The following is an 18,808-nucleotide window of genomic DNA, read 5'->3' as shown; positions in this document are numbered from 1 at the left end:
TACACCACCAAATGTGACCGAGCTCCAGTACTCCGACCGAGTCTGCTATCTCTTAGTTATCAGGGACCGTGTGTCAGGGTACCTGTAGTCTCTACCTCTGATAAGAGGAGAGACTTAGACGTTTTCCCGTTCAGAAGGGCTGTTTCCTCCGTTCCTCGCGTTTCCTCCGGTCGGTTACACGCCGGCCGCGAGGGATCCACGCCCTTTTATGACGTGACGCTCAGTAGCCGACGTCATGACGCCAAGCCTGCTCGACCTGTCACTCAAACCCTGAACACGAACCAGGACTCGTCGGGGGTGTGATTACCTCCTAGAACCGGGGTATTTAATAGAGCTTCCCGCATTTGCTCATTGCCCTGTCGTGGTTCTAGCCAGTCTAGTCACTCAGTGCTCTTGTATGTCTATTGTCTCTTTGGTTCTGACCCGGCTTGTTTGTATTACTCTGCTTATCTCTGTTATCCTTTGACCCGGCTTGTCTCTCGCTTACCTGTCTTCTCGTTCCCTCGACCTCGGCTTGTCTCTGACCATTCTCTACTTACTCCTTACGTTAAGTCCGGCCATTCTAAGGTCCGGTATACGTACCTACTACACTTTGTACTCTGCGTGTTGGATCCCTGTCCCGATCCTGACATTACGACAGGGCCAATGGATCCTGCAGGTACAAGTAGTCAGCTTGGTCCTTCCGATCCTTGGTTTGACGCCATGGAACATAGAATGGATCAGATGGCCTTAGCGCTACAGGCGTTATTATCTCGTCCTAATAATCCACCAGAAGAGATGCGTAATAATTCTATCTCTCCTGTAAGTTCAGGTTTAGAGGTAGCCACTGTAGGTGCCTCCTCCTGTATTACCCCACCTGTACGTTATGGTGGTTCTCCTGAGAAGTGTCGAGGTTTTTTAAACCAAATCAGTATCCACTTCGAATTACAACCCCGTTCCTATCCTACAGATAGGGCGAAGGTCGGATTTATTATCACCTTACTCGTTGAGAGAGCTCTGAGATGGGCCAATCCGTTGTGGGAAAACGATAACCCGTTAGTATATAATTATAATGCCTTTGTAGCTGCTTTTAGAAGAACTTTTGACCCTCCTGGTAGAAAGGTCAATGCAGCTAGATTACTGTTGCGCCTTAGACAAGATAACCGAACACTTGTGGATTATGCACTAGAGTTCAGGTCCTTGGCGGCAGAAGTTAAGTGGAATGAACAGGCTTATATAGACGTATTTTTAAACGGATTATCAGATGTAATACTTGATGAGGTTGCTACTAGAGAGCTTCCTGAGAATTTGGAGGATTTAATTTCTTTTATCTCTCGCATTGATGAACGCTTAAGAGAGAGGCAGAACACTCGAGATAGAACCTGTAGACCTTCCTTCAAACTAGCTCCCTCATTTCTAAGTCCTGAGACCAAAACCTTACCTTTTCCAGAACCTATGCAGATAGGCAATACTCATCTCTCAGAAGAGGAGAGACAGTACAGGAGAAGGGAGGGGCTGTGTATGTACTGTGGAGTCAGAGGTCACTTACGCCTAAATTGTCCTAATCGATCGGGAAACGCTCGCACCTAAGTTTCTCTAGAGGACAGGCCTTGGGTGTTTCTATTTTGTCCTCTACTCATAATTATAAAGATCATAGGCTTCTGCTACCCGTTTCCTTAACCTGGGAGAAGGGAGTAGTAGAGACTGTGGCATTGATAGATTCCGGAGCTGCTGAAAGCTTTATCGACCAAGTTTTTGTCACTAAACACACTATTCCATCTCAGTTAAGGGAGACGCCCTTGGCCGTTGAGGCCATAGATGGTAGACCTTTAGTTGAGCCTGTGATTTTTCATGAAACCATACCCGTTAACTTAACTGTTGGTATTTTACACGAGGAAGACATATCTCTGTTACTCATTTCATCTCCTTCTGTTCCCATAGTCCTGGGGTATTCTTGGTTAAAGAGACATAACCCTATTATTGATTGGGAATTAGGGGAGATAATCTCATGGGGTCAGAATTGTCAGGAGAAGTGTTTACAGAAAGTCTCACCGCTTTGCATAGTTAATACATCCACTCAGTCTACCGACTCTACAGAAGTACAAATACCGCCACTGTACCTGGACTTAAAGGCGGTATTTGACAAAAAGAAGGCCGATACTTTACCTCCACACAGGACCTTTGATTGTAAGATTAATCTACTCCCTGGTACTATGCCTCCCAGGGGCAATGTATACCCTTTGTCTACTAAAGAGAACTTAGTCCTAGAGGAGTATATTCGTGAAAATCTAGACAAAGGATTCATTAGGAGATCTTCCTCCCCTGCCGGGGCTGGGTTTTTTTTTGTTAAAAAGAAGGATGGTACGCTGAGACCTTGCATAGACTACCGAGGTTTGAACAAAATAACCGTTAGAAATGCCTACCCGATTCCTTTGATTACCGAGCTCTTTGATCGTTTAAAGGGTTCCAAGATTTTCACCAAGTTAGATCTCAGAGGGGCATATAACTTGGTGAGGATTCACCAGGGTCACGAGTGGATGACGGCGTTCAACACTCGATATGGGCACTACGAGTATACCGTAATGCCTTTTGGTCTCTGCAATGCGCCGGCAGTATTTCAGGACTTGATCAATGAAGTTCTTAGGGAATTTCAACATGACTGTGTTATTGTATACCTGGATGATATACTTATACATTCTAGGGACATTGAGACTCACCACAAGTCAGAAGGGTTTTGCGCAAACTTCTTCAACATGGCTTGTACTGCAAACTGGAGAAATGTAGTTTTGATCAGTCTCAGACAAACTTTCTTGGTTATGTGATTTCTGGGGAAGGGTTTAAGATGGATCCGGATAAACTCCAGTCCATTTTAGACTGGCCCTTACCTAAGGGTCTCAAGGCCATTCAGAGGTTTATTGGATTCTCCAATTATTATAGGCGCTTCATTAAGGGTTACTCGTCAATTATTGCTCCTATCACCAATATGACCAGACAGGGGGCTGACACTAAGAATTGGTCTACTGAAGCACTTCTTGCTTTCAAAACTCTCAAAGAACTTTTTGCTTCCGCACCAATTTTAGTTCACCCTGATACTACTCTGCCTTTCCTACTCGAAGTAGACGCCTCAGAGACGGGTGTAGGCGCTATCCTGTCCCAAAGGTTAGGTGTGGATAAACCATTACATCCATGTGGTTTTTTTTCCAAAAAGCTATCTGGCCCGGAGAGCAGATATGACATTGGTGACAGGGAACTACTAGCAGTTATCATGGCTTTAAAGGAGTGGAGACATTTATTGGAAGGGACCTTACATCCTGTTACTATTTTGACGGACCACAAGAACTTGTCCTATATTGGGGAGGCCAAGCGATTGTCCTCCAGGCAAGCTCGTTGGTCTTTATTTCTCACCCATTTCAATTACGTACTCACTTATAGACCTGGTTCTAAGAATTCTAAAGCCGATGCTTTGTCTCGCCAATATGAACCTTCTACTGTATCTGAGCCAGTGTTATCCTCTATAGTTCCCAAGTGCAATATTATCGCCAACACAAGTCTTAAAATTCATTCTCCACTGCTTGACCAAATCATGAAGTTGCAACATCTGGCACCTGGGCAGACTCCTGTGGCAAGACACTTCGTTCCTCCTGAACTCCAACGGGAGCTCTTACAGTGTTTTCACGAGAGTAAGGTGGCGGGGCATCCTGGCATTCGCAAGACATATTCCTTAATCTCTAAAGATTTCTGGTGGCCTTCCTTACGAAAGGATATTAAGGATTTAATTGCAGTGTGTGAGATCTGTACTAAGACTAAGCAACCTCATACTCTTCCATGTGGTCTATTACAGCCCTTGGGCATCCCAGAGAGACCATGGTCCTGTTTGGCCATGGACTTTATTGTTGATTTGCCTATTTCTAAAAGACAGACTGTTATTCTCACTGTAGTCGATAGGTTTACTAAGATGGCTCATTTTGTGCCTTTACCTAAACTTCCGACTTCTCCTGAATTGGCGGAAATATTCGCTAAAGAAATTTTTCGTTTACATGGGATACCTTCCGAAATTATTTCTGATAGAGGTTCCCAATTTGTTTCACGTTTCTGGAGATCCTTCTGTTCTCAATTAGGCATCAAATTGAATTTTTCTTCTGCTTATCACCCTCAGTCTAACGGAGCTGCTGAACGTACCAATCAAAAAATTGAACAATATTTGCGTTGTTTTGTTTCCGAACATCAGGACGATTGGGTCGGTTTGATTCCTTGGGCAGAGTTCGCACACAATAATCTTGTTTGTGATTCCACTCGCTCTAGCCCCTTTTTCATGAATTATGGCTTTCATCCTTCCATTCTTCCCTCGGTCTCTCCTTCCCAAGGGGTACCGTCGGTTGATGTTCATGTTGCCAATCTGAGGAAGTTGTGGGATCAGACTCGACAAATTCTCCTACATAATTCCATGTTGTTCAAGAAACACGCTGATAAACGCAGAAGGGCGGCTCCTGTTTTTGTTCCTGGTGATAGGGTATGGTTGAGTACAAAAAACATTTGTTTAAAGGTTCCTTCTATGAAATTCGCTCCTCGTTACATTGGTCCTTACAGGGTCCTGACTCGTATTAACCCGGTTGCGTATCGCCTAGTACTTCCATCTGCCTTACGCATCCCTAATTCTTTTCATGTTTCCTTGCTGAAACCGTTAATTTGCAACAGATTTTCCTCCACTGTTTCCTCCCCTCGCTCTGTTCAGGTTGAAGGTCAGGAGGAATACGAGATCAACTCCATCATCGATTCTCGAATTTCTCGAGGGAGGTTACAGTATCTTGTCGACTGGAAGGGATATGGTCCTGAGGAGAGGACTTGGGTACCTCAGGAGGATGTACATGCTCCTCGCCTCCGCAGGGCTTTTCACTCCCGCTTTCCATCTCGTCCCGGTTGCTTCCGCCCGGTGGGCGTTTCTGAGAGGGGGGGTACTGTCAGGGTACCTGTAGTCTCTACCTCTGATAAGAGGAGAGACTTAGACGTTTTCCCGTTCAGAAGGGCTGTTTCCTCCGTTCCTCGCGGTACCTCCGGTCGGTTACACGCCGGCCGCGAGGGATCCACGCCCTTTTATGACGTGACGCTCAGTAGCCGACGTCATGACGCCAAGCCTGCTCGACCTGTCACTCAAACCCTGAACACGAACCAGGACTCGTCGGGGGTGTGATTACCTCCTAGAACCGGGGTATTTAATAGAGCTTCCCGCATTTGCTCATTGCCCTGTCGTGGTTCTAGCCAGTCTAGTCACTCAGTGCTCTTGTATGTCTATTGTCTCTTTGGTTCTGACCCGGCTTGTTTGTATTACTCTGCTTATCTCTGTTATCCTTTGACCCGGCTTGTCTCTCGCTTACCTGTCTTCTCGTTCCCTCGAACTCGGCTTGTCTCTGACCATTCTCTACTTACTCCTTACGTTAAGTCCAGCCATTCTAAGGTCCGGTATACGTACCTACTACACTTTGTACTCTGCGTGTTGGATCCCTGTCCTGATCCTGACACCGTGGAGCACTTCATATCCAGTCACCGAGGCTTGTCTGGGATCACTGAGGGCCTTTTCCACCCTGGACCAGGCTAATGTGCTTACAGCCCTGGACACCCTTTTATCAGCAGATTATATATCTTTCCCCAAACACCAGATGACACCTGGTCAAGGTTAAAACAGCAACTAACGTTCATGGACAACACCCCACTGGGGAAACAATAGGACAGGAAAAAGGGGGAGAGGGAGAGGCACAGACAAGCAATATATTAAATCAACATACCCTGCACCAATAATGGGTACAGGGTGACCAAAACACAAAAGGAATCTGGGGACCCACACATAGTGTCTGTCTTCTATCCCAGTGATGGTGACTACCATCACAAGTATTTATTTCTCATCGCAACCATTGGCTGTTAGCATGATCATCTAGATGATACACCTTTTTCTCAAGGACATTCTTGACTTCCAAATATTTTCACATATGAAACCATATCTAAATATTATGTATATATATATATATATATATATATATATATATATATATATATTTATATATATATATTGCAGTATACTAATAGTTGCATTATCCCACCATTTGGTTCACAGAGAAAGTTGGAAAAGTGACCAGTAGAGGGGAAAAGAGAAGGAGCAAAAAAAGATATATATATAAATGTGTCTTTTAATTTTTAAAAATATATAAATATATAAATAGATATTTTTTTAACAACTACTCCTTTTTTCCCCTCTATTGTACATTTAGAGTCTGTCCCTTAGCCATCAATCATAATTTTTTTCCATCAACCATCTGTTTTTTTTGTTAGCTTGAAACTAAATCAAGCTAACATGTCCGGCCATCACGTAAGTTATATGTCTGTTTGCAGCTTCAGATTCGGATTTTGTCTAAACAACCGATAGGCCCAAATTCGTGCCGCATCACAATTCAGCCAAAACTGTATTCACAAGTCTAATCTGCTCTCCTGGGAAATGTGACAACAAATAATGGTTCTGAATCAGACCCAAATATTCTTGCCAGAAGAGGCATTTATTCTAGAACTGAACTGAACTGGCCTTAACCAAGAGCTCTAGAAGTCAGTGTTTTTTTCAAAAACTTATAATTGTCACTGAAAAAAGTTGAGTAAGCCATAAGCCATAGTAACTTTTTTAGCATAATTGTATAAAGATATAGAATTCAATGCAAGGGTTTTCACCAAGCCTACTGTGAATATCAGAGCTTCAAATGTCAGGTTTTTTATTAAGAGCTCTATGTATATAATGTTTTTGTTCATATGTGTAATTTTTCATTTAGTTTATAGCACCAATAAGGAGCATGATGTTATCAGACTATTTGCAAAAAGATTGTACCTGTCCACAATTTCCATGCCATTTTTCGGAATAATGTTGCTTACAGATAATTCTACTTACTGAAAACAGCAGAATATGCACTACACTGCTAAAAGCTTTTACCTTACAGTAATTCCAGCTACCGCACTGTACTGCCAAGTCTGTTCCACTGATTAAAGCCAGGGTTTTTTTTAATTAATTTTCACCTATTCGGTTTAGGATATATTGCAAAAGTGTTGAGATACCTAACTCGGGAATATTAACCACATCATGTTAAATTAATTTTTTAGTAGCATTATGTCAAATACACAAATGGTAATTTTCTTAAAATGTGTTTTCCGCATGTTATTACTATAAACAGTGATGTATTTAGTACCTGTGCTGCCCTAGGCATGACAGAACTCGGGCACCACCTAATTTACATTTGCCCCACCCCTTCCTGTCAATGCCACACCTCTTCCTGTTAAACAACTAACACACACTTTAACTGACAGACATACGCTCAGATACACTGACATACACACACTGATTTGACACAAACAATCACTAACATACACACAATCACTGACATATACACACAATGACACTTGCTTAAACGCGCCCGGCATTACAGATCCCCTGTGCGTGTTTTTCTGTAATGCCGGGCGCATTTAAGCAAGCCACGAGGATCCGAAAATCAGCACTGGAAGAAGGCTACCAAGCCGAAACGCGTTTGCTGTTACTTCATCATTTGATTGTATTTTATATTTGTTCTTATATTTACTCCTACGGTTTACTTTGTTTGGGTAAGTGAATACCTTCTTTCTATACCACTTGTTATTTGGGTTCCACCCCCTTGTAACCGGGAGTTTGATTTTTTATTCTTATTTATAAAATAAATCCTTTTTTACTACGGAATTCTTCATATTTCTGCCTTGGAGTCTCGTTAGCCTGAATTGGCACCTTTGAGCCTGCTATACAGAGCCTGGTACGGCTCTGGTAAATGTGAGTGGTAGTCCATCTTCATATTATTTACATATTTGTATTATACAGTATACACTATGTTATGTTTCTTATTTATATTTTATAGATAAGACTCTGCCACTCGCCTATGTTCAGGTCGTATCTTATGGTTATTGTTTACCACTACACCTGTTTTGGGGATTTCCCCTCCCTATGTGGTTTTGATACACTTTTTTACTTAAACTCACTCTGATTTAGTGTCTGGGAAACAATGCTGTATCAAACCCTGTTTTACATTTATCTCTGCTGCATTTTAAGAAGCGCCTACTCACTATCTTTTATTTTTGTACCTGACCATGCAGCTCCTACACCTGATCTGTCTTAGATTTGGGGGCTAGATTGCTATCTCTATATATATATATATATATATAATTTATCTGTCCGTCTGTCTGTCCGTCTGTCTCTGCCTTTCTGGCTGTCTGTCTATTTACCTGTCTGTCTCTACCTTTCTGTTTTTCTGTCTATCTTTCTACTTGTCTGTCTGACAGCGATCATGATTGATGATTCATCAATACAATTTATTTGTTGCATAGTTGCTAACATTCCCTTAAATACAGTAAGCATAAATATGTGCATGAATACAAAATTTCACTTAATGTCCACACATTATGAATATCTTTTTTCTTTTGTTCTGTAGGTCATATCAAGTTCACAAGTTGACTGAAAATCAGATTTACAACCTCAGCAGTTTCTTGTAGCACAGGTGTATGGGAGAAATAACTGCTGCAAAATCCTTTAAAATCAGTGTAAAAACTATTATTGGAAGCAAATCTACCAATGTTTCATCATTTTTGCCACGTGAATTACTTGACTTTGGCTGAGCTAAGCTAAACGATGACGTTATATATGTATTACCATTCTTGTAAAAACCTCTTACTCCTTGATTTTTACTGGTTAATTTAGCAATAAGCAATCTGCAATACTCAATTTGCAGTCAAGACAAAATGCTGTGCCATGGTTACAACTGTCAGGAATATGGTATCCAACCTATGCAAAAACATTTCCATTAAGCATTATATAATTTAATACATGCATAACTACTTAGGTCAGCACATCTATCTAGTTGTAATATATGGATGCATGGATATGTGTGGATGTGCTTAGGTGAGAAAGTAATTCACATTCTGTGATTAGTATCATTTCTACTTTATTCAATTCATTTATAAAGTGCTTTACTAAGAAAAATATATTGAGATTTCTTTTGTTTTTAAGTATGTCCTAGGGAGCATAAGTTTAATATTATACAAATACACATTTAAAATGAGGAAAAAGCAGTAATTCCACACTAGACAGTACACTACACATTAACAAAAATTGAAGACACGCGGAGGCAGATAATTATAGGAATGTTCGTTTGGGGGCAGAATTAGGTTCTCTAGACGACGATTTCACATTTAAAGATCCATATACTAAATGGCTGTTTAGCCTGCATCTTTTATTGCAGAGAAGAATAGATAGAAGGTAAAGTGATCTGGATTGAGGGTTTAACAGGAGCTGGTTTGTGCAATGCTCAGAGAGTTTTCCAGAATCGCATAAAGGTACATTACTACTACAGCCAGCCTGCAGTGGTTATGGTGTCTGGTGTGCCCTGACACCATCACAGAGTATGGAATTTTATGAAAAGTTTAAAAACGTCCCTGTAGTTGTCTGGGCGCCTGGAGGACCCCGGTTAATTTGTCAATGTGCTTGCATGATCAAGTAGTAAATTGAACTAGAAATTAAGTAGTTTAGAGTCATCCCTCGATCCCTGTGTATTCAAATGCAGAGAGTAGATAATAGGAGTTACCTACTCAGCCAAAATCAGCACACTACTGAAATGCTAGAATATGTTAATATGCAAAATACAAAAGAACTAAAAACATCAATGCTTCACCATGTGTGGCCAGCAGCAACAGGCAAGTACAAGCTGGGTTGGATTAAGACTGTTTGTGTAGGATTTATAGAGTTTTAGCTGTCATTAACTTTTTTCCATTAGGCCAAACGCTGGTGTTAATGTTCTGGGTTAGTGGTAGCCAGGAATAAGTAGCAACAAGGTTATAAACCAATTGCAAAATAGAGTGTAGAGACTCCCATAGAAAATAATGGTAGCAATTGGCCAATACTTGGCAACTGGCTTTCAGTAGAAGCAGCTGACAATTACCTGTGAAATTTGGCAGTTGCTAAGCAGACGATATTCTCTAAAAGTAGCGACAGGCATGGTAATGAGTAGCAGGTGGATGCTAAAAAGCAGTATCTCTAGCGGTTTGCAGCTGCTGCAGTGAGCGCTATTCAGACCTCTTGCTCTGAAATATAGTTTCTCTAAAGTTCCACCACTAGAGTGGGAAAAATAGGTGGGGTTTATTGAAATATACTTCAATTAGAAAAGCAATATAAGAAAAATGTAACAAACTATGGGCTTGTTAATGTTGTCAGTAACTTTACAGTTATAATCAAAGTGATTCAACCCCCATTGGAAATCAGGTTTATTGTCAATATTTACAGTTTTTCAGCTGTTTTCAATTAACAAATCAAACAAAAGCAATTGAGATAGCTCAATACGAGTGCTTCAAGTAGTTTCCCCAAATTCAAATAAAAATGCAACGTATAATAACTCCTCCAGTCTCAAAATTACTAAACCCCTTGAATAGAATCCCTTAAAACAGCACAAATATACAACACAGGTGTTGTCTCAAGCACACTTGATGCAACTAATCAAGGGTTTCATTAGTTGCCCCAGGTGTGCTTGAGCTGGAACACTTGAAATACCTGAACTGGCTAAGGATTTGTTGAGTGTCACGTTTCACTGCATATTAGAAATATGGCTAAATAAGTCTAAAGAATAGTCCTCTTTCTTAAGAAAGTGGACCTCAAGTTAAGAAAAGTCATCTCCCTTCACAAACAAAGAACAGGATACAAAACGTTAGCGAAGGCACTGAATGTTCCTAGAGATACCAATGGAAGCATAGTTCGCAAGATCAAAGTTGAAGGAACAGTTGTTACACAACCTGGATGTGGCAGAAAAAAAGAAAGCTATTATTGTTATTATTATTATTATTATTATTATTATTATTATATTTATCAATTGTTATTTTTAGTATTATTATTAGTAGTAGTAGTAGTAGTAGTAGTATATCTATCAATAGCTGCAACCAATATTCTGAGAAAGTCTGTTGTGAAAAAACCCTGAGTGACTGCAAAAGACATCCAGCAAGACTTGGTGGCAACTGGAACTGGGATTTCAGTGAGCACAGTAAGGAGTATACTAAATGTAAAAGGTTTCCATGCCAGAACTCCAAGACATACACCACTACTGACCGAAAAGTTGGTTCCAGTATGCTCAAAATCATATAGATAAGCCACATAGGTTTTGGGATTCTGTTCTGTGGAGTGTTGAAACAAAACTAGAACTTTTCCTCCCAATGGATCAGTGGTATGCCTGGAGGAAGAAGATATAGTTACAAGCTGAAAAGAACACTGCATATAGTTAATCATGGTGGTGGCTCAGTGATGCTCTAGGGCTGCTTTGCATCCTCTGGCACTGGAAACCTGCAGCATGTGAAAGGCAAGATAAATTCATTGAAGTATCAGGAAATCCTAGAAGAAAATGTCATGCAGTCTGTGTGGAAACTAAAACCTTGGCGTCATTGGACCTTCCAACAAGACAATGTTCCCAAACATGCCTCAAATTCTACCAAGGTTTGGTGCAAAAGAAGTCCTGAATAATTCTACAGTGGCCATCACAGTCACCTGACTTAAACCCATAGAAAATCTCTGGTGGGGTTTGAAGAAGGTAGTTGCAGCAACTAATGAGCAACGGGCTCAGATTCCTCAGAAACACTGCCAGAAGCTGGTGTCTGGCTAAGCATCTCAGTTGCAACAGGTCATAAAAGAGTGGTCTACTAAGTACTAAATGTGGCGAAACCAACCTCGCCACTGTGAACTGGAGAAGCCTGGTTGCTCGCCAGCTGCCTTTAGATTATGGACCGGCAGCTAAAGGGTTAATTGCACTGTGCAGAAGGATTTATTTCTCCCTTTCTGCACAGCCGTTTACCAACCTCCCCAGAGCCGTGGGAAGCCGGCCGGCGTTGTTAATGGGCCACCCAGCAGCTGGAGTGTGCCTCCTATTGACCTCCCTGAAGCCGCGGTTAACCGCAGCTTAACAAGCGTGTGCCGGCAATTGACCACCCAGTAGCTGCGGTTAACCGCAGCCTAATTGATTGTGACTCGGTGGTCGCGGTTACATTCAGCCGCCACACAATGGCGGTGTTTTGGAGCTCCCTGGCAGCCAGCGCTTGTCTGCCCGGCTTTCATGCACCAAACCCGGACACTTTTGCATGCAGGCACCACTGAACTTCCAACCCCTGGTTCTATTCGTATGGATTGGGCGAATGCATGGAAATTCGGTAGTTTGTTTCATGTGAATGCTTTAACCCAGATAGCACAGTCATGGAGCCTGTTCGTATAATTAAAGACTTTAGCTCCATGGCAATTAAACTGTATTCGTGTGGTCTGAGTGCCATTCACCTAATAATGTGCACTGAGACCTGAGCTATCTGGGGATATGTTAAATGTGTATATTTTCTGTACCATTTGTCCTACTGTATATTTTAAAGTAATATACTGTATTTGTATCACCACGTGCATAATGGAGTCTTGCCTTTGTCCTGGGAGATAATTGAATCACTTCTCTAATTATCTCCAGGACAGAGGGGAGGAAGCCAGGATGCATTGTGGGAAAGTATTGTGGCTGTATGTACTAAAGTGATGCATGTCTGTCTGCTGTTTCAGTCTCCCATTTGGTCCCTTAGGGGAGTGTCCACCAGGTGGGAGACCTGCATAAATACTGGGCAGGTAGCCCTCAGTAAATCAGTTCCTGCTTAACCCTCAAAGCGATGTGTCATCTCGTTCTTTGGGGGGATTGGATTGTATGCTGACTGCCAGGAGTGTAAGCGGATTGTATGCTTTTCCTGTTTGGCTGATTCCAGGGTTCGTGTGTTTCTAGTTTGGGAGTTGGTGAATTCGTACAGTTTGCAGTTCGGGAGATTAGTGCTTGCAGTAGCTGCTGGTCTATGGAAAAGGGGATTATCGCCTAAACGTTTTTTATCCCCTTGTGAGTGAAACGGTCCGCAACACTAAAGATGCTTGCCATGAAGGGGTTAAATAATGTTGAAACTGGAGAAGTCATTACAAGTTGCATTTTCAGATAGTTGGGAAAACCACTTGAAGCATTTGTTGTGTTAAGCTCTTTCAATACACAAACAATTGCTTTTGTTTGATTTGTTCATTGCAAACAGCTGAAAGTCTGTATGTTTTGACAAAAAAATAACTGTTTTTCACTGGGATGGGGGGAATAATTTTGATTACAACCATAGCCGACATGTTGCTAATAACTAAAATGACTTTTGCTAACATTAGTGACTACCAGCACTTTGTATGCTACAAAATTTAACATTTAGCAACAGGTAATTATCAGCTGCCAAGAATTTTAATCTCTCATGTAGAGATTAATAGGAGCTTCTTAGCAGTATTTACTACCTAGTTTCCATGCTGGAAGTTAAAAATGATCACTTGTCAATATCTGAATTGAAATTACGCTTGCATTATCTATGTGCAAAATGACCAGTTTATGACTGCAAACTACGGTATGTTACACACCTCAGTTGTTTGGCAAAATATGTAACACTTTATTTGTGTATTCTAAAATGCATTAGAGGTAGTCCTCACTATACGACTACCTGTATAACAATGGCTTGGACTTACGACTAGCTCTAGCACAGGGATTCGAGGGATATCCCATGTTAGAGAGCTGATCTATGTTCGGGGAATATTCCCCAAACATAGATTAGATGGATTCCTTGCACTAGTGAGCTGGTCTCTGTTAGGTGGAATTTCCCCGAACATAGACCTGCTCTCTAGTGCACGCAAGACTCTGCATACTTAGCGACCAATTAGTTTTACGGCTGAGGAACGGAACTCGGTCGGTAAAGGGGATCACCTGTACTTTTTTGGGTAACACCAAAAAGATTACATAAAGATACTCTGTAGGTTCTATAGCTATTAAATTGGTTTAGTGTGTGGAGTCAACTGGCAATGTCCCATCATTCAGTGTTAAACCCTTTTCATGTAGTTCAACACTGATTGAGGGCCCCTGGCTAAATGGAAGGACAAGGGAGCCAAAGGACTCCAGACACTATAGCCACTTCAATTAGATAAACAAGTTACAGTGCCTATAGTTTATTTTTTTAACAAATGCACAAAATACATATATAAAAGGACACTCTAAGCATCATAACCATTACTGTATTGAAGGGGTTATGGTGCAGGTGAATTGTCCTTACAGCTTTTTCACTAATTTGTAAAACTCTGTTTCAAAACCCTGTCAGCCAAACAGAGCAGAGGTGGGAGTTAGTCCACATAGTGAGCTGGCATGGAATGGCTTGCATATAGTGCTCCTCTGGAGCAAGTAGTCAAAAATCCAAAGAATGCCACGGTCTATCTGATTTATGCCATGTTTAACATCAATCATCAGAGAGACAGGGGAAGTTTTGGGACTTGCAAGTACTCACTTCCATGGAGCTGTGCTCAGTAATTCCTTCCATGTCAGCAGTCGCATTCCTACTCATTGGTACAGTTAATATACACTGTGGGGAGTATAATTCTCAATTAATTTACTTACAAGCTAGAAGCTCTACATTCAAGTCTTATGTTGTCAGTTTGGAAAATTTGTCAAAGTCAAATATTATGGTGCAGGGATGGTACTCTGGCACCATGACCATGGCAATTAACTTAAGTTTTTTTGGATGCCTATACAGCTGGATGTTTTGTCCTGTTTGGTACTGTGGCATTTAGACCAAGTTCCAACAACCATGGAAACAAGCCCAATGTTTATACACATGGTTGGTTGGGGATGGTTAAAATGCTTCCTTGCTGCAGCTGTCAAACACTCTTGCCTAATCCTTGTATTTAACTCCCATACATTTAGTTAATTAACTAAAAATTCTAATAAAAACTTATAAGCAAAGTGTATGTGAACAACATAAAGATAGAGCACTCAAAGTGATTTAATGTTAAACGTTAATGGTTGATGTTTCAGTCTGTACAGAGACCTTCAGTTGTGGCCCCAGTGTCAATAGACATGTCAATCAATGAATTCTATTATCTCAAAAAGACATGAGACAGAAGCCTATTTATTTTTGTTCCAGTTAAAGCAGCAGTAAAGCCATTTTTATTATCATTTATGGGAACAATTAATTAAATAATAATTTACCTTCCTACCCAGTCACCCAGAAACACTGCCAGAAAACTTACCTTGTCCTATCCTCTTATTAGTACAACGTCAGAAAAAATAAAAATTAAATTGTATGAATGCTAATGGGACATGAACATGTTCTCAGCGTATCTGAATGCGGGACATAAGAGAACAAAATTAGGATGGCGGAACAGGACCCCAAAATTAGGACTGTCCAACCAAAATCAGAACTGTTGTGAGACCTGCTCATGTATTGTGACAATCAAACAGAACTGGCAGCTGTCAACTGCAAATTCAAATCAAAGTACCAAAGTAAACACCCATCCCACAATTGAGGGAAGGGGAATAGAATTCTTAACCTCTTACTTGCCGTTAATGTATTAATAATGTGTAAGAACCTCCAGTGTAGCTCTGGACTGATTCTCATGATCATTGAAACTCCACGGGGTGAAATCTTGCATGGAGCACCAGACCGAGGGAGACTGACAGTTATTTTGTGTTTCTTCTACTTGCGAATAATTGCACCAACTGTTGTCACCTTCTCACCAAGCTGACTGGCGATGGTCTTGTAGCCCATTCAAGCCTTGTGTAGGTCTACAATCTTGTCCCTGACCTCCTTGGACAGCTCTTTGGTCTTGGCAATGGTGGAGAGTTTAGAGAGAGTGTTCCTAATCTCAGCATGTTAAGTGTATAAAAGACACCTGGAAGTCAGAAATTTTGCTGATTGATAGGGGATCAAATACTGTTTTCACTCATTGACATGCAAATCTATTTAAAACTTTTTCTACATGTGTTTTTCTGGATTTTTTTTTTTTTTATTCTGTCTTTTACTGTTAAAATACAGCTAACACTAAAATTATAAACTGATAATTTCTTTGTCAGTGGACAAATGTTCAAAATCAGCAGGGGATCAAATACTTTTTCCCCTCACTGTGTGTCTTATCTATGTCTTGTTTTCCATTCTCAGTATATTTAACATAGAAGAGACCGACAGAGGAGGAAGACAGTATGAAACATGTTCAAAGACTAGTATATCAAATAAACGGATACATATCTATACATATAAAAATGGACTCTCACATTTTAGTACAATAATGGAATCATATCACTAGTTGTACTAGTAAAACCCTTACTGCAGCTCCCTCAGATGAGCTACTGGGTTAGATGCTGAGTCTCCAAGCAGGAATGTCTTCCTCTTGTGGGTTCCGTGTAGTATACAATTTCAACATTCTTTATTCATTCAAATAAAGTCCTCAAAGTAGAACCCCATCCTTCCATTCTTACACTAATTTTACAGCATGTTATCATGAACCAATATTGCACTCCGTGGTCTAAACCAGGGGAAATACCCCATCAGATGATCTAGACAGCAGCAGTATCGCCTTATTTGGAATTATTTATTTAACTTTAATAAAAGATCTGCCACTTATCATGTTAACTAGTTATTAATATACAAAATATTAGATAAGTTGACTTTTCATCAAATTTGGCACACTTGCTGTCAAGTACAAATGTTGGGGTGTCCTAATAGATACCCCGTCTTCGATCTATTGTTAAAACCTACAGCTGTTCTCCTGTCACATTTTGTCACATTGATTGTTTTAATTAGGATAATGATTCACACCTGGGCGATCTGGATTGAGCTCACTACAATAACAATTTTAATTAGTTTCCAGTACAAGTTTGAAGAGCCTTCATTAATGTTTAAATCAGCTACAAAGCAGTGGTTTCATGAGTAAACCCACAACAGGCCACATGTCCTTTTCCTTAATAAAGCAAAATACATTATTGACCCCCATTCCACAAATAAAGGGAGATATGAGTACAGTTGGATGATAATCTTAATTGCCAGTACAGTGTATGGAGCATATCTTGCTCTTATGCTCAAAGAGACAAATATGTAGTCTTCATCACTGATGTTACGCACATTCTTACAGGACTAAAAGCTTGTTGATTGACATATTAATGTTATGTCTTTATCAATTGTAGGATTTCTGCCAAAGGTACACAAAAATTGAATATTTGACATTTCTGGCAAAGTTGTATATTCCAAAATAAAGGAAATTACCTAGTATGGCTTTCTCCAAAGTTTAAATTAGACTTGGACTTGTCAATACTGGCCTTAACTTAACATAGGAATGGACCTTGACAGCTTATGGCCATATACATAGTAGGAACAAATTACAATATTTTTTTTATTTTAGGTAGGTGATTTGAAGAAGCCTTGGAATATATGAAATTTAAAACTGTGTGTTACCCTTTTGTGTATATAAAATATGTAATATACCTAAGTATTTATTGTTTGCAATACTTGTTATAATTCGGTTATCCTGTAGTTTTCTTACTTTAAAAATTGCCACAGTATTTTGAACAAGAATATACTTTTTTATATCTGTCCATAACTTATTTGACAACTTATTGCTCCTCCCTTCTCACCTGATAGGATAGGCGATGGAAATATAAAAATGGGAATTCCTATAAGTATCATTTCTCAACCAAATTATTAGCCGGAGGGGGGTGGTCAGTGCTGCTATGGACTTGAGCCATTACAGGAGGTCTGGATTAAGGGCCTATTGGGCCTGGAACTGGCAATCATGATAGTCCTTTTTACAGAATGTTATAGACATAAAACACTTCTCCCGTGTGTCATGTATCTGGTGGAGGTGGTTCTTGAGGTAAACTCACGAGATGCATTTATAAGAATACACTACCCGTGTGTTAATCTCTCCCTTTCATCTCAGAATTAAAGGTAAACTATAGTGAGAGGAAAACAAATGGCAATTTGGCTCCCTATAGTTCCCTCTTCTGCATAGCGTGAGGATGTCCAGCGTCAGATAGGCAACCAAGAGTCGTCTAACGACCCATAGTCCCTGTAGTGGCTGTCTGGTAGACTTTGCTTTGCCTTAACTAATTTATAGGAAGCCAGTTCACACACGTTTTATTTCCCTGCATCTCCCCTAAATTCCTATACTTAATTCTCTCTGCTTAGCATTATATAGTGCTAGTTCAGGTGAAGAGTGTTATACATATATATCTTCCAAATAGAGAGCATTCTGGAGTCTTTTAAGGTAAATTTACTGTTGCTTTATTCAGCGATCAAATACAGTGTAGATGTTTCAGTCTACTCAGACTTTTATCAAGACAATTTACTAGGTGCTATGACAACCGTTAAATATGTGACCACGAAGTTCTGATTGGTGATATCAATGATGCCGAATTGTAGATTATGATAGCTTTACTGTACCTATAATCTTAATTTTCTCAATGACAGGAGGCAAATATAAGTCTCTCTTTACTAGAACTCCACAGCAGCACATTAACAAAGAGACAAAACAAGCAATCAGAAAAAAGGTAATGCACAATAAAAAAACATCTGATCCATCGAGCCAAGGTTGTAGAAGAGACCGGTTTGTTAGGTCGTACGTAGGAGACCAGTAATTTTCCCGAGCGAGAAGGGCGAAGAAGAGTCGTAATCACCACATAACGAGCAGAGCTTAGGTGAGTCCTGGAAATATGGGTTGAAAATAGCCGTCAAGTCCGACTTGGCACGTCTAGATACTGACAAGGTCACTCCCTCTGGTGAAAAGGAGAACACATCGACATCGAACGCCTGAACATCGGAGACCCTGTGAAAGGAGATGAGGCATAGCAGGAGAGCAAACTTAGCCGAAAGCTGTCGGAGGGACAGTTCTTAATTGTCAGGCCAATCTTGTAGAAACTATAAGACCATGCGTACGTCCCAGAGTGAGGAGTACTTA

Source organism: Pelobates fuscus, chromosome 3, assembly GCF_036172605.1.
Source record: "Pelobates fuscus isolate aPelFus1 chromosome 3, aPelFus1.pri, whole genome shotgun sequence".
Taxonomy (NCBI): domain Eukaryota; kingdom Metazoa; phylum Chordata; class Amphibia; order Anura; family Pelobatidae; genus Pelobates; species Pelobates fuscus.
Note: the sequence above shows the minus strand (reverse complement) of the source record.